The sequence below is a fragment of the Prunus mume genome, linkage group LG6 (assembly GCF_029339155.1).
Source record: "Prunus mume cultivar Tortuosa linkage group LG6, ASM2933915v1, whole genome shotgun sequence".
Lineage (NCBI taxonomy): Eukaryota > Viridiplantae > Streptophyta > Magnoliopsida > Rosales > Rosaceae > Prunus > Prunus mume.
Genome location: NC_142703.1, coordinates 18,123,489 through 18,129,803, shown reverse-complemented (window position 1 = coordinate 18,129,803; position 6,315 = coordinate 18,123,489).

The window sequence follows — 6,315 nt, the reverse complement described above, 5'->3', positions numbered from 1 at the left end:
GGGTGAGTCTAGGTGAAGTGAGGTAAGTCTTTAGATTATGAAAAGCTACTTGCCTCCTCGTCCCACTTGTCTTTTGTCCCTTCTTCAAAGTTTTGAAGAATGGTATGCTTGATTGGTAGATTTGAGAGGAATCTGTTGAGGGCATTGCTCTGCTAGTCTTTAGGGCATGCTTTGTTAAGGTCGGTGTAATCGACGCACTCTCCATTTGCCCTTTTCTTGTTTCACCACTAGAACAACGTTGGCCAGCCATTAAGTAGGAGACCTCTTCAATGAAACCGCGGTTAGAAGCATCGATCTCGGCTTCAATGATCGCGACCGCTCGGGAGCTAAATTGCGTCTCTTTGCACCACAGGCTTGCTAGCAAGGTTGACATGGAGCCGGTGGCGATATCTTGTTTGGGTCGATACCGAGTATGTCGGATGGCGACCATGTGAACATGTTTTGTTGTTCTAGAAAGGTGGTCAACTCCACCTTCGTCTGAGCGCGGTGATCCGCGCTTTCTTGTGGTGATAATGATCGAGGGTACTAATTTAACGTCTTCATAAGGCTTCAACCTTCTTCAAGAAAGCCTTTGGGCAGATTCCTTGTCTCGATCCTTCTTGTTTGGATTATGGCGCGAGCCGATCTACGCTTCTTTGTCTAGCTAGCGGGATCGGGGTACTAACTCGACGTCATCCTTAGACTTTCAACCCTTTTCAGGGGAGTCTTCCGAGTGGATTCCCTCGCCTTGATCCAGGCTCCTTAATTGCTATTGTGAGGTAGTAACTCCTTTCTGTTCGGGCTTGCTTATGCATTAGGATCACTTCTGCCTCATTGGCCATTACCAATGTGAACTGCAATGCTTGCTCTTCTTGAGCCATTGGGCTATGCATCTCTTTGCCATGGATTGGTCACTGCGATCTGCGGATCCGTCCCTAGGGATGGGGTAGCGGATCTTATGGTATATAGCGGATGTGATGGCCTCAATCTTGCGATTTCGATCGCCAAGATTCCGTTGGCGAAACCTCGTCGATGACTATGAAGGTTTGCGGCGACCCTTTGGGGGTGAGTGGACGTCAAGGTCGATCATTCCAAGCTGTGATTGTGAGGCCCATTGAAGCTAGATGAGCGATCGGCGGTTTGCTAATCTTGGACTCCAATCCTATCATTGGATAATAGATAGTTGTAGGATGTTGGCTGCATTACTCCACCTACATGAACTTGCCCGATCACAGCTTGTTCAATTTGGATGCAGATGACTAGGCGTCATTATGCGGCCGATAAAGCCCGATCAAGTCCTTCTTTGGAAGCTGAAGATGGGTGTATCCACAGTGAAGGTACTCCGTTGTGACTTGAGAGATATAAGTTGCATGTGATATCTTTCTCTTGCACTCATTGGTGGTTAGCCCGGACTCCTGGGAGTCAGCTAGAATGGTGTTGATTCTAATGACCTTTTGGGGAGGTTTCTTGGCACTTGCATCACGATCCTCGATTTGCTGGATGACCTTCTTTGCGATGAATTCGGTGCAATGGCCTTCTCTGACTAGCTCCTCAAGGTGCCTTTCCAAGCGTTGCAGTTGTTGGTGTAATGACTATGCTCCCCGTGGAATGCGCAGTATTTACAGGTGTCCCTCTTAGAAAGGTCTCCCCTCATGGGTGGCGATCTTCTCACCCACGGCTTGTCCTTCACTTGTGCCAGGATTTGGTGGATCGGGATGGCGAACTCGATAAATATCCCTGTTTCTGAGCCTCCCTCTTTGGGCTGCGATCTGCGCTTGCTCCTGGGCTTTTTGCTCCAACTTGTTTCTCTTTTAGCTTGCTGCTTCGTCTGCTGTGATCAACTTGCTTGCTTGCTTTCTTCGTTGCGATACGGTCATCGTCCCAAAGTGCGTAGGGCTCTGCCGTCGTGAAGACTTCGCCAAGGTTTGGCTTGGAGTTATAGCCAACTCCCGGTAGAGGTTGTGCTCGGTTGGCAAGCCTTTCTTGAGGTCGAGGATGCAACAGTTGTTGCATCCTATGATGTTAGCCTTCTTAGCCTTAAACCGTCTCGGGTAGTCTCAAAGAGACTTCGTCGGCTTTGTAGGTTGAAGCAAGGTGGTCGCATGCTTTCTGACTGTCTTGTAGGAGGTGTACTCCTTTATGAAGATGAGGCTAACTCCTTGAAGTTGCCTATCGATGTGAGCGGTAGAGTGTGGAACCAGTCTTGAGCTGCTCTCGTAAAGTCGCGAACACTTTTCACATCAGGAGGGCCGTCGCCTAGGATCATGCCGCTTTTGAAGTGCCTCGGATGGCTCTGAGCGAGAGTCCCCTGAGTCCCCGTTAATCGAAGTGGAACGGTTCCACAGTAAAGCGAGCAATCAACTTCGATCAATTTCCTTGCATGGGCCTCCTTCGTGCTTCCTTTAAGTTGAAGACCTTAAGTCGGTCATTTACTAGCTTCTCAACATTTTACGCCCATTAGGCTGGAGGCTTAGGCGATGTCCTTAATGCCTCGAGCGCCGGTGGCTAACTTGTTCCTCGGCTTCTGGGGTTGATCCTAGTTGGACTTGCCCATGGGGCAAATTAAGAGATTGAGCTTGTGAGGATTCCTCTCCGACTTTAGCCTCATCTTTGGTCCTCGAGTCATCTGGCTGGTAAGTGTCGATCGACATCTTCGCGCTCGCATAAGGAGGTCGTTCGGGTCGACGTTTTCGATGCCTCGAGCGCGACTGGCTAACTTCTTCCTCCACTCTCAAGGGTCGATCATCTTGGTTGCCCTGCCCGTGAGGAGATGAGAAGATTGAGCTTGGGAGGATCTCTCTACAGCTTACCGCCGCATGTTGGTCCTCGAGCGGGCTAGTGGGCGTCGATCGTTGCGCTTGTCACGTGACTGCTCACAAACTCGAACTCCTTGTGGGCCCAAGCTAGCGTGGATGTTAGACTGTGGGCCCAATCTCTCGAGCACATTGGTCCTTAGACCTAACCTCGAATGGCTCAGTCTGACTCGCATTTGTTTGCATCTCGTTGCACTATCTCGTTCTCTCCCAGACCTATTTGCCTGTCTAACTAGCCTGAGGACCTCTCGAGCTGCTCTCCAACTTACTCCGCATCCTCATCTCCTCGTCACGGGGTCCAAGGTTAGGGCCTTGATTCAAGTTGATCTGCCTGAGTAGCTGACCAATTAGGTTGTTTTGATCGTCGACCCTCTGTGTGAGTTGATAAAACCGTGAGTTAATATCCACCTGACTACGCAGGTCAAGTAGAGTGGTGTGCATTGGGCCCAACGGCATATGAGCTAGGGCTCTGTTAGACTTCGTGCAGGTGCATACATCAAGTGTGGTTACTGAGAGGAGGGAAGAATGGATCTGCTCCAAGGCCCTGGGACGGCGTTGAAATAGCCGTGGGGCTATCTGCAGATTTGGCGGTGAGTGGTGTGGCTGCTGTTGTGCCGGCGCAAGATAGCATGGCGAGCAACTCCAGCAATCGCCCTGCGGTTTGCAAGGCTGTGAAAGTCGCGGGATCATGTGGTGGCTATTCTACAATTCCGGGTTTATCTGTGGCGGTGTTATGCAATTCGGTTCATTCATGCGTGGTACACTGCCAGCAGAAAGCGGAGACGGCTGCAAGGGAATTGGCAGCCACGATTCTGTGCGGTTGCATTAAGGTTTCCACCACGAAACCATGAGATGGCCCGTCGTGGTGGCGTTACTCTTCGTACGTCTTGTATCAACCATGGTTGTTTGAAAAAATGTATGGAAGATGAATTTGGAGCACGCTTTGAGTATTAGCGGACGCTCTCAATTAAAGCACCAATTTGTGGGAGCGATTTTCGTCCCACTAGAATATTCACCTAAGATTCCTTCGTCTTCTTCACTTCTCTTTCTCCCTGCAAAACATATCGAAGTAAAAGGACCACACCCGGGGGTTGTTGGCCAAAAGCCCTCCGATGCCTAAGTTAGGTTGGGTGTTTCAAGGAAAACCGGGTGGGCGGAGCCTTGTGTGAGAGAGAGAAAGAATATGGTGGCTAGGGTATTTGAGAAATAATTTCTGTAAAGTTTTAGTAGGAATTTAGACGTACCTCAACCCTTGTGTGTGGCCATCCTTTTATAGTGGTCTAGGAGGCTAGGGTTTCGGAGAGAAATAATTCCGTAGATGGAAAAGAATTATTCCTCCCCGATTTGGAATTGATTTGATTAATTAGGGATTTGATTTATTAGGGTAAATCAAATCCCTAATTGTGGTATGTATCAAATCAATTCCTAATTTAATTAGGTAACTCCTCATTTAATTGGGAATTGTAGTAGGAATCAAATCAATTCTCAACCTAATTAGGTAACGTTCAATTTAATTGGGTAATCCTGAAATTGGTACTTAGGTGACGAGGGGTAAATTTAAAATATATTCAACCAAGAACGCAACAAACTTCACACACTCTAGACCTTGACCAAATATTCTTATGACTAGTCAACTGTCAGATATGAATTATACCAAACAATAACATACACAGAGCATACCAAGATGTACCTGCAAGCCTAGAGAATTACTAGTGACAACCTAGGCACTCAGAAGGACCGGTCAATCTAGGCATCCCCTGTGCTAGCAACAACTATGGTGAAAGTGTGTGAAGACAACATAATCAAGCAAACACCAAATAGCAGAAAAAGATGACTAGTCAACCGCACAAACCCAGATGACTAGTCAACTATCAAGAACACAAACTCAGAAAATTTACAGAGATGGAAACCAGAAATTGTTCACTCAGAAACTCACCTTTGGGAAAAACTGGGGGCTATCAACCGACCAGGCAATCTACTAAGCAAAAAGATTCTTACAAAGAACATTAGCAAGCTCAAGAAATTCCTAAGTCTATTTAGGAAGATGAGCTATACCTCCTTTGTGCAATCTTCTTTTCCAACTTAGCAAAGCTTGAAACTCAGTTCTTCATGGCAATGGCAGCTCCTTCTCCAGCTTTTTCATCCCATGGCACTAGCTTGCAAGATCTAACTTAGACAGAAATGAAATTTGGATTCATGGAGAAAATGACCAATTTCTTCAAGAAACCATACTCTAAAAAAAATCAATCTTGAATCTGACTTAGATATATATGATAGAGTGTTTGATCTAGCAAGATGAAGTTTTCATATTTCAAATGCAGTTTTCAAAAAGAAACAATTTGGAAAACATAAAGATGAAAAATATGAAGGTTACTCTTGAGGAAGAAGAAGCGAAAGTTTGCTATGAAACTTTCCAAAACTTGTCCCCCAAAGTGACGGCTACCAAACGAGGAATGCATGTGTTTTTACACAAAAATTCCTAGGTTGGAATCGCACAGGCAGCAGGAGGATTTGAATAGGACAAAAAGTGGGTAGGATCCAGCTGGAAACAGTGGCCTGGAAAAACTTACTAATGCAAAGGTTGACTAGTCATATGGATAAAGGATGACTAGTCATAATCTTCAGGAATAGGTTAATGCAATGTGATGCAATGCAAAACATACCTTTGTCAAACACAATGTTGTCCATCATAATGTAGCCAGATAAGAACACACCTAGAGATGAAATTCTTAATCTAAACTTGAGCTTGAGAAAATATAATGATTGTCCTATTACAAACTTGTCAAGGGAAGCCAAAAGAAAATTACAAAATCCATACATTTACAAATCCCCACTTAAATTGAGTAACTTCTAATTAGGATAAATAATTCATAATTAGGTCAAATAATCCCCAAATGGAAAGGAATTATTTGACCTAGGGTCTGATTTAATTCGGTTCCCACATTCTTATCTTCTTCCTATTCTCCTTGTTCTTAGTTTTCTTCTTCTTCTTCTTCTTCTTCTTCTTCTTCTCTCTCTCTCTCTCTCTCTCTCTCTCTCTCTCTCTCTCTCTCTCTCTCTCTCTCTCTCTCATTATCTTCTCCCTCCTACCAGCAATTCACCTCCCCTAGTTCTTAGCTTCATCAAGAAAAATCCCTTAGGCTTAGTGACTCATCCTCATCCCTTCATGATGGAGGTTTTGAAATGAGGCAATGGGGGAAGAATGGGAGGAGGATGGTTTAATTCCCTCCACGTTTTAGATTCTTCTTCTCTTTCTTTTTTTTTGGCTTACATGGATATTTTGGTAATTAACCACACATAAGGGTATTTTTGTCATGTTTGTCCAACTTCAAATTAAACACATTTAATTTACTAATCTCCATCCAAAATCACTTAATAAAATACCCATAATCAGTCTCCACTATGATATTATTTTGCACTAAAATATGAAAAACCCCCTTGAATTTTTCGGGGTATTACAGGAGCAGTCCATTTCTCTGAAGTCTCAATAATTTCTCGTCCATGTGATATCACAATCACACCT